The 11206-nt window shown below is 36.3% G+C and overlaps 1 protein-coding gene across 5 annotated transcripts in view; it reads right to left on the bottom strand.

Moving 5' to 3' along the window:
- Positions 1-11206, bottom strand: part of LRP2 (LDL receptor related protein 2) — a 118998-nt gene that overhangs the window by 102967 nt on the left and 4825 nt on the right. The gene's annotated exons all lie outside the window — the stretch shown is intronic.

Genomic DNA, 11206 nt, shown 5'->3' with positions numbered 1-11206 from the left:
CACTACAGATTTTAAATAAAGGTAGGCCATCACTTTCCACATTATTTCCAGGGGCTTAGCATGCTAAACATTAGTACTCTCCAAAGTCTATGAGGATTTAAAAACATACAATAATAATCTCCTTAGCTGATGCAGAAATCTTGTTTCAGTGGTAACTGCTTGAAAGTATAGAAAGATCTCAGTTTTGTTTTGTTTTTTAATAATGCCCTCATACTTAAAATATTTCCTCTGAAGTACAGGAAAGCATGTCTTGAGTCAAGATTTGAATAGCAAATAATTTTAAAAGAAATTAAGCTTTCAGATATTTATGGCTGATCAAAAGCTATCCTGCTGTCATTCTCTCCTGCTTGATCTACTAAGGATTAAGACCTGATAAAGAAGCATTCATTCCCAGGTGTAAATACAGCTGGATCAGGCCTTTATTAGAGTCAACTAATGAAATCCCCCGTCCGTAGGAAAGAGAAAAGGCAGTGTTTATGGCCTTTCGTTGTGACTACAGCCTCATAAAAAGGGAGTGAACAGTTTTATAGATCCTCAAAACAATGAGCTACAACATAATTAGGTTCAACAGAGCTCTGTTTCATGTTAATCTGTTGTCAGCACCTCAGAGAGGGGAACACTGAAAAAACGTGAGGTAGTAGCAAAGTCCAACTCTGAAGGAAAGAAAATCCTGTTTCTTGATTTAATTAATAACCATATGATAAAATTGCATCTTTCAATTATTCTGAATGATTTGTCCAGAGAAGATAACCTCAGTATACATAAAGCACAACCACCTACTTCGTGAATTCATAATGACATAAATAACATGCTACCTAACTTTCATGTAAAACCAGGCATATCAACACTGTCACATAAACACAGTTAAGTGATGTATTCCTTAGGGATATAGGCAAGTTACTTTATGCAAGGAATGTTCAAATCTGATTGTCTGGTAGTGACACCCTGATTTATAATGTATCCTGCAAATGGTCAAAAATTTCACTTGGATAAATGGTGGTACGGAGTGGTACAGGAGTATGTTCACCCAAATACCTTCTATAGACTAATGCATGATGGTGGTTGGTGGTGCAGGTCTGGGGTTGGTGGTGCAGGTCTCTTATCAACTACCTTTAAAACACAACAACCTCCCTTGCAAAAATGCCCTGAAGGAATGTACAAGTTCACTCTGGAATCCCAGGCCCTCTCCCTGAATTTTGCCCTACAAAGCAACATTTTCATATGAGATTAGCAGTTAAAGCTCTAAAAACACAACATATAACCCACCATTTATCAATTGCAATTACTATGCAAAACAAAAACTGAATCTCCTTGTGTATTTAGTACATTATTGCTATTCAAAAATATTCAGTCACTTACTTAAAAAAAGAAGTTACAATATAGGATTAAATCTGCATCCACATGATTAGGATTTTTAATGAAACATGCTTATAAACAGGCAATATGAGCAATTTGTATATTATTTCTAAATAATAACTAGCTAAAAAAAATTCAAGCACTATGTACAACAATTTATTTTGGCGATCTTGTACTAAGTTCTTATCATTAAAATGTACCCTTATAGTGATTAAAATGAGGTGATAACACTGATTAACTTTTTAAAAAACAGTATAAACACAGCAGTCTTTGTACAGTATCAGAAATGGTAACTGAATGTTAACAGAGAACCTGCAAGCCACACAGTTCTGCTACACTCTATAATACTTTTCAGAATTATAATTTAAGATGCTCACACCTACATACAGTAAGCACCGTATCAATGTCCATTTATACAGTTCTTCAGCAGACCTGTTATCGTTCATTTAATTATGGCATTAAGCTTTACAATGTTATCTGCCGTGCTTATTTACAACTGAAGGCAAAGAGCTCTGAAACACCTACAAGTATTATGAAAGACTAATACTTCAATTATCACTGTTCTATATCTTCTTTAGAACAAAGAAAATCACCTAGCTGATAATTGTGTAAATTCATAAAAAAAACAATCTTCGAAAATCAGTAATATGAAAGAAGTAAAAGTGATCTGCAGTATCAAAGGCACTTCTCACAAAGATTCTAAGAAGCTTGTGTTTCTTCTGTGAGCAAAAACAATTCTAACTTTGATAAAGGAGAAAGTAATCAGGGGAAAAATGCATGATTACAAAGTTACTGCTACAAATACCCAGGAGAAATATCCAGAATGAAAGAAAAATAACCATGTCAGCAATAACCAGATTTGGTATATTCTATGCAATGTGAGCCTGCAGCACCTGGGCTTCAGCAAGAGCAGGAACTGTCAGAAAACAAGGAGTATAAGCTTGTTTATTGATACTATTTGAAGCCTCAATTCACTGAAGAATTAGTCATTAGTAATTTTACGGAAGGTTTTCCTTTCAATAAATTTTTGTGGGGTTTTTTTAATGGTAAGGTGGCTCAATAATCATTAATACTAATAAGCTAATTGCCGTAGAAATTCAGATTTACTCTGACAAATACTGATAAAACCAGGCACTTTTTTGAGGTAAACAGAATCCTATTAGCAAGATTCCTGAAGGAAATAACCACTGAGTTTAAAAACAAACAATAAAGTAATCAGCCTTAACTTCATGCTTAAAATTTGTTAATAGAACAGAATTTGGGTGACTTCTGAAAGTTCAGTTTTCAGAAATGATTGAATTTTTGGTGTTGCTCTACCATTACTATAATTCAGTTTTAGTCTTCTGACTGTGATTGAAGCACTACTAAATTATGGGCTAAAAAAATGCACAGCAGACCTTAGGAATCACAACAGAACATATATATAAAAAAAAGAATCTCTGGGCATTAACAAAAATAATTTTGAAAGGTAAAATCTGCTTCTAATGCTTGATATTCACGAAAACACCAAAGAAATAACAAATATATTATATTGTCTTTAATATAAACCAGTCTAATACTGAATGCAAAGCAAAGATCAGAAGCATCACTGGAAAAAATGTAGACCAAAGTGCTATTTCTGAAGTTCTTGTTGTTCTTGTTAGACTTACTATCTTGGGGCTTCATGCTAACTTTGTCACTGGACTTTACATTGTTCTCTGTGTCTGGGATTCTCTTGTAAGAGACTCTCAGTGGATGTTTAAGATTCAGAATTTGCTCAGGTAAAACAAGAAGGCTTACATTACTAGCTCTGGGAAAGCTGCTTGCAGAAAGGTTATGTCAGGTAGTCGTTTTCCACTGGAATAGATCAACATAGTAGTGGTTTTATCAGAGTAAAGATTGAGCAAATTGCTAACTAAACAAAATACTTTCTTTCACTTTTAATTTATTCAAAATAAGCGCATCTTCTACCACTATTCACCTTATTTTCTGCAACAATTGTTGCCTGTATATGAATGAAGTACCCTATGGTAAACCACTGTCAAAGACAAACCCCACTGCTACTAGAGGATGGTCGACAACCTTCACACCACTAATGAATGTTACTCAATGTCACATTAAGTGACAGGGAATTCCAGCAGAAGAGTGAGAGGTTAATAGCATCACGAATTTCACAGCACAGTGCTTTAACCCCTAGGGCTACAGTCTTCAACAGGAAGGCAGTCCATTACACCCTCTCTACCTCCACTGGGCTTCACTTGTCCCCAGGTTTGTGTAGGAACATTTAGCTTCAGAATTAAAGCTAAAATTCAAACCAGAAGGTTATGTTTGGCTTATAATAGAATCAAATCAGCCTTACTCTCCACCCCTCTGCATTACTTTTGACTCCTTGCAGTTCCTCCCAGAACAGTTCTAGTCTTTTGTGTTCTTTTCACACATTTTCCACCTGGTCATTTAACCTTGAAGTCCCTCACACGTTTAACTCTGACAACAAATCTTCTGAATTACATTTGTCATCCACAGATTAAGGGCCATGACTGTTCATTCTGATTATACAGAATAGGCCAAAATTCGTTCTTCCTTCCTTGTACCCACAATGCCTTTGAGAGCTGCTAACACTTCTTTAGCAGCTAAGCCTGAATGAAGAATTTAAAGTAATGAGGAATGTATTAAGTCCAGGGTAGATTGTACCACTCTCAAACTGTCCACTCAAAAATCAAACTTACACTGCTGCAATTACTTTACACTTCAGGAATCAAATCCCTCAACAGATTTATTTGCATTTAAAAGAGTAATGTTCTTCAAGGCAATATTTTTTCAGCTGAATAGTTCCACTTGTAATACATCTCCAGGCTTTCAACAAGTAAATGCAAACACACTGAGCATTACAAATGTCTTCGACATAAAATTTACAAATAGAAAAATAAGTGACAAGCTCTCTTTCTCCCTGCCTTCCAAAAAAGGGTACTTTCTTTCCCATTTGGCCCCAAACAGAGCAGCCCATTCTAGGGGCCTTGCAGGTAAAAGAATCCTGGAGAATCGCCTTCCATACACTTTGATGTCAGATTTTTGCCGAGCTTAATTACATGTCAAACAGCCTGAGGTTTTGGCATGCTCAAGGAGGGAAGGCTGAACCCCTGAGAATTCCATCTCTGTTCCCCCTCACTAATGTAGAAAGAAGTGAAATCCAAAGTTTAGGAAAAACCTTAGCTTATTTTCAAATAATGCCCTATGACACTGAGGAGCAGTAGTCAGCTAGCAATTATAACAGCAGAATGAACAAATATTATTTAATATATAAGAAAAATAGAGTCTGATGAAATTATGCTAACTTCCATATACCTCGAGATGATATTTAACCTTCAGTCTATCTACAGTCTTTAAACTTCATTATATTTAATACAAACTGTGCAGATTTAAAAAAAAAAAAGCAACATAGATCACACAAACATTTATAGGTATTACTGTCCCACAGTATTACACAAAGCAGTAAAAGATTTACCTGCAGTTTTCAAGCCCTTGCAACACGAACCATCTTTTGTACCTATGTGTCTCTAAATTAGATTAAAGAAATAATTTTTACTGACAATATCAACAAAAAGACAGTACAAATGTACATCTGCACCCACTTCACATGACTGCAAGACCTTTGTAGACAGATTGATAAGAAAACAGAGGACTAGTCAAGGGACAATCTGATGCAGAAAAGCTGAAGTGCCAGAGAGACAGCAATACATTGTCAGTAGGGAAGTGTAGTATTTCTTTTACTGAATTATCATCCGATTGCATATAACAAGATTATTATTAGTAAAATAGCATCTACAGACTCAGCAGCTGATCAAGAACTCCTTGTGCCTTGCACCATACAATCATGTAACAAAAAGGACCATGCCCTAGGTAGTTTGCAGCATAAAGATGACATGCTCTTGAACTCCCAGGGGTGCCCCGATGCCAAGAGGCCAAATGGCCCTGTTCTTCCCTTCACCAACACACATTCACATTCTATTTTCAATCTGTTAGCACTCAAAGTCACCATACATGAGAGGCACACTGCTTTGCTGGTATGTTTATCAGACAGTACAAGAAACATTTTGATTATTTGAGGGTGGGAGGCAGGGGACATTGGTGGAAGTGATAAAGGACTGAACTTGGAGCAACTGATCCTGTTCTTCACCAGTACTAGCTGGACTTATTTTTGAGTAAACCACATTCTGTGTTCAGCAGAATGACAGGTATCAGAAGCTGTAATAAGTGGGTTCTACTCTGACAGGTAAGATCCAATATCAACATTTGAAATTTTTACTCAACTGATTTTTTTTTTAAAAGCATTTTAAAATTCAAGACCAAAAGTGAAACTATTGTCTTTCATTATGGACTTGGAAATACCATGTTTCTCTGCAGCATCAGCAGATTTTTATGGTTTGCCTTTACTTGCCAAGCAGGAAAAACACCCAGCAAAATCTACATTATATTATGTGCTTTGTATCTGCATGTTCTTGCACATACAAATACTTCTCAACTAAAGCAATTGTTAAAACTAAAGCATCAAATATCATTTTAATAATGCTCACATGCAAAATCTTTGATAAAAATACTTTAAATAATTGTATTCAAAGTTAAACTATTTGTTTTCAGTTAATAGTTACAAAAGGACTATAGATTAATTTCTGCTAATGCCTCAACATAAATCCAAGAATTAAAGAAATTAAGGATTTTAATCTACTGAAACTAAGCAGGAAAGCTTTCCTGCAAAGAAAAAATGGTTCAAGTCTCCTGCAGACAAGTTCAAAGGAATGACACTGTAAATGCTTCCTAGCAACATTAAAGATATTCATAATCCTCATCCTCATTACCTTACTTCAGCTTTATTAATTGAAAAAGCAGCAAATGCAAACAGCCTGATAAAAATAGAAATGGTTTATTAATTAGTTCTTAACAAATCTATTCAATTTTATTTTTTTCAAGTATAAGCCTGAACCAATAATAAAGAGAACAAGATCCTAATTTTTTGATATACCAAATATGGACCTCCCAGGAAAAAAAAAAAGTCCCAGTTTTAATTTTTTTCTTAAAGCTCTTGTATTCAGAAAAAAATAACAATGGTTTCTACATTACCACTTCCAAATCAATTATTCTGGGAAAAGTAAAAAAAAAGAAAAAAAAAAAAATCAAGATATTCAGTCTTTTTAAGTTATCCACACTGATCTTAATTGTAAAAAACCTTCTAAATTTAAAACCATGACAGTTTATTTATCATACATGCTCATAAACAGTACATATCCATACTATGTACCTTTTCCATCATACAGTACTACAAACAAAATAATAAAAATTAAGTTCCTTTACAATCTTGCTTCAACTCACACACTTTTTTAATGCAACAAATAAACTTTTACTATCTTTTTAGTCCTATAACAAGGCAGGAATAAGAAATAATCCTTTTAAGCAAGGGCTAATTCTAATAGACAGGAGGTGATACTCCTTTCTACTGATAAAGTAAATATTCTTTATATTGAACAGACCAGGTTCCTTCTTTCATTTAAGTCACTGACAAATTTCTTGTACTTCAGTGATAACTGAGGGTCAGCCATTAATTTTTCTTAGACACTTTCTTTAATCTAAACTGTATATAAAGTATTTTCCAGGAGGACACTAACAAAAACTATTTGTACTCCTTAAAGATTTTAGTAAAATTATTATCTGTATGGCCAAATTCACAAGAACCAGTACTTGCAGTGCAGCTGAAAGATTAGCCTTCTCAACATAAAAATCTTTCAGACATTATATGTAAAGGACATGTTCTGCCTTAAATTGGATAACCCCGACCAGTTGTCTTGACATTAGGTGTCTTAATCCACATAAATCTGTTGTGATTGTGTTAGCTGGGGAAGTGAAGCAAGCACTGTGGATCTCTAGGGAAGCATACATACCCCAGCTCTCCTAAATCTCAGTAGCTTCTTTTTCATGAATGGAACATTAAGTATGCAAAAATCTGTTCTAATTGACCATATGACAAAAAGAGGAAGAAGAACAGGCAAACACAGTAGAAAAGAAGACACCCTCAGTTACTCACAGAAGGAAGCATCCCAAGCATTTTCATAAGAATGAACCTTGCTAATGGCCCCAAGGCTGCTGTAGAATAGCAACTGGGTAGCAGAAGGTGGGGGAAAATATGAGCAAAAGAGGAAAGTCTTCAAGACTAGGAAGTATTTACAACTACACAGTGTGTGGAAAGTGAAAAAAAAAAAGTGCTTAAACAACTTAGAGACAACAGGTACAATACATATATCACTTCGACAACTACACAGTGTGTGGAAAGTGAAAAAAAAAAGTGCTTAAACAACTTAGAGAGAACAGGTACAATACATATATCACTTCGGAAGTCAGACAGATGCAGTAGCAGATGATAAAACAACCTCTCAGGAAGCTTTTCTCATTTTGAGAGCTGTACAGTTTTTTAAATAAATTTTCCAACCAATGTGCAGTTCTTTCTCAAAATTAGATTGTATGCTGAGATGATGACCTGCATTCAATTTTGTCATGCTCTCCTAAAAGCTGATGCGTCATTGCAGCGCTAGGAACTGGCCTCAGTAAGAGCCTTCCTGCGCAGTTCGTGACAGTGAAATCGTGTCATTTTTGTATTTCTTTTCTGTATCACTGCTAGAATGGAAATGGCTGTGCAACATGTAACATTTTGCTAAATTATAAACCTTACCATAATTTTATATTACAAGTTGTTAAATGAAAAATGAAACCTGCTGTGCAAAAAATAAACCACTTTGCCTTACAGATAATAAACACGGTAAGTGCAAAAAATAAAAGCCGTTTCTATCTTCCCACCACAGAACCCATATCCACCCAAAGCTTCACAGGCCACTAGTCATTTTGCACAAATTTCAAAAATTGCAATAGTTACTCACTGCAAACCAAAACTGTGGGAACATTGTCAGAAAAGCAGAACTGACGTGTCAGTACAGAATAGATAGACCACATGCTACAAGCACCCAGTGTGTCTAGACAGACATTCTAATGCTGCTTACTACTGCCCATGACACTGGGAACTACATATATTCCTTCGGATGCATTGACACATCACATTTCTCCCTTATTCAGTAGTGACCCTTTTTCAGTTAGTAGCTAGTGGCTGGTCATTCCTTATCAAGCTTCCTGAAAAGGAAATTCTGTATGTCAAGGCCGGCCTGAGTAAATGAAGGATCATAGAATCATAGAACGGTTTGGGTTGGAAGGGGCCTTAAAGATCATCTAGTTCCAAATCCCCTGCCAGGATCACCTGAACTGAAGCAACAACGTGGTCCGATGTGCTCACACAAAATGCAGTTCTATCTTAAAGGACTTGGAAATGAACAATAAGAATGAAATCATCCTTTGGCTGTTTCATTTCTAAGTGTAGCATATTTTCGTTATAGTTTTTAGTTTAAAAAATAATTTTAAAAATCCTTTTATGCAATAGCAATACTAATAAGTGTGCCATATTAAAAAGACAGTCCTTGAATTCATCAGAAGAAGATAAATACAAGAAATACCATCTTCTCCTGAAACATTACTCTTCCTGTCAACCCCAGTGGAAGCATTTTACTTTTATTTTCCCTAAGCATCCAAATTCTATAACTCTCAGATTTATTCATCCACTTTGACTTTTTAAGGATGCTTGATTCTGCTGTGACTTCTCTTCATTGGTGGCTGCTGGGCACAATATTGTAAGTAATTCTTTACATTACATTAGCTAGCTAGTCTAAGCAGCGTGTCAGACACAGAGGTTAACAGTAAGGATGAACTTCTCTAGCCTGTATAGCTGCATAAGCCCACAGTTGCTACATCGTTGGAAACACAAAAGCATGCACGTACTCCACACTATATCCTTACATCCAGAAACAAGCACAAAAAACTACAGGAAAGCCATACACTGTCTCCCAAGGATCTCAATGGTAACACACAATATACAAATAACATTGCTCAGAGGACTGCAGGCATTTGTCTGCAGGCCTGCAATCTTTAACTTGTAATCCCTTCCTCATAGCAATACTTTTCCATCAGTCTTTCACAAGGTCTGCTAGGAGATAATTGCAACCACAACTGTTATATTGCTGTTTAGAGTCAGTACCTCCACATAGGTTGTTTAAAGACAAGATTTTTCCTTTAAAAGGGTGATCATTTGGGCCTCTCCCTTCCTGAACTGCCTTGCAGGATTTAAGTCTCTGAGAATTCTTAACTCCTATTAGAAAAAGTTGCATAGGCCAAGAATTAAAAAGTTTTGCACTTATTTTCAGTGGGGCTTTAAAGTGCATTCTGTGTCTGACTTCATACAGAAAATTAGTAACTGCAGAGCTAACAAACACAGCTCAAATATTCTTATGGAAGACACCACAGACTTTGTCACTCATTTCAGACAAACTGGAGTTTGTTTCACATGAAATGGTTTTTAAAAGTATTAGACCTTGCAGTAGTAAAAGTAATTTTTATTAATACAGCTAGAAGGCCAACAAGAACTGCAGCAACATTCCATCTGATTGGTTATCATCCAATGCACTTATTACATTGCAGGTTGAGAACAGCCCTACAACTCTGCTCAAAAGTGAACATGTGAGCAGCCTCATTCAAGTCAAGCCATCTGTTTACACAAGGCACCTTTACAAAAGGGTTTCCAGCAGCGCTAACACTTGTTCACCCTAGCCCTCATAGGACTACTCTTGTTACCAGCATGGTAAGGTTTTAGCAGTAGCATTAGACAGTGGTTGCATGGCCAGCCCTGACTTACCATAGGAAAACAGAGTGTGTCTTTCTCACCCTCCTTCAAACACCTCTCCTCGTACTTGCTGCCAAGGTTCCCTTTCTTTTCCAAACTCCAGTAACTACCAGGCCCTTCTGCATGCTGCTCAAAAATCACTAAGCTATAATTCCATAGGCCTGGTTTAATTCTCCCACAGTGAAAACAGCTCAGAGAAGGTCCAATGAGCAGTGGCACAAAGCAAGTACCAACAACTCAAGGTTGTCAGCAACACGGGCATGGGACATTGGAAAAGAGAGGGAAGATGAGTGGGGGCATCCTGCTTCCAGGAGCGGTGAACTAACCATTCACATGGCTCATCACTTCTCATGAAACTGTACCCTCAGATGACAAGGTGTGACAAGGGCTTGATCAGATCAAAATGGGTATTGAATGATATGAACTTTACATAGTAGATTTCCTTCTTTGGGACAAATCTGGGAAGGGTTATTTATACATGGCTGTATTCCAGTTCTGCAGACCTTATACTTCCTCAATGTAAACTGAACTTTCTATGGTATAAGAGTTGATAATGTGTACCATGGTTTCTGAAGATAAAAAACATTACCTAGGTTCTAAATACATCAGTGAATGTATCAGTTCCTGGGATATCTTGTGGACTACGCCTTCTGGTTTTTTTTAAGAGATGCCACAGCGCAAAACTAAACCCCCGGCCTTCTTGGTCCACAAAAGCATGACTCTGCAATCCCTGTTAAAGGGAGTCCCAGTTGGAATGGCCCCCCATTCTCTGACTTGACTCAGCAGGGTGTAGTATCATGACCTGCCTGTGCAGAAAAATAATTGGGCAGACACACTGCTGCTGTAAACAGTGCCCTTTTGCTGAAGATCTGACTTCTTAATTGTAAAATGAAGGCAACTTATTCATGTTTAAATTATAAAATAGAACAGGTCATAGAACCATTTCAGTCAACTTTTATATGTCGTTTCATTAATCCAAAACAAAACTTTTAACAGTGATCCTTAGATCTCTAATCCACTTTAAGCATTGCAAAACAAAGAAAACATTAAAACCCTTGAAACCAACAGTAAAAGCTTAAGGAATACACTAAAGGCTATCCATTTCAT

The sequence above is a fragment of the Corvus brachyrhynchos genome, unplaced genomic scaffold (genome assembly GCF_000691975.1).
Source record: "Corvus brachyrhynchos isolate BGI_N302 unplaced genomic scaffold, ASM69197v1 scaffold255, whole genome shotgun sequence".
NCBI lineage: Eukaryota > Metazoa > Chordata > Aves > Passeriformes > Corvidae > Corvus > Corvus brachyrhynchos.
This window is presented reverse-complemented; position numbering and strand designations above follow the sequence as displayed.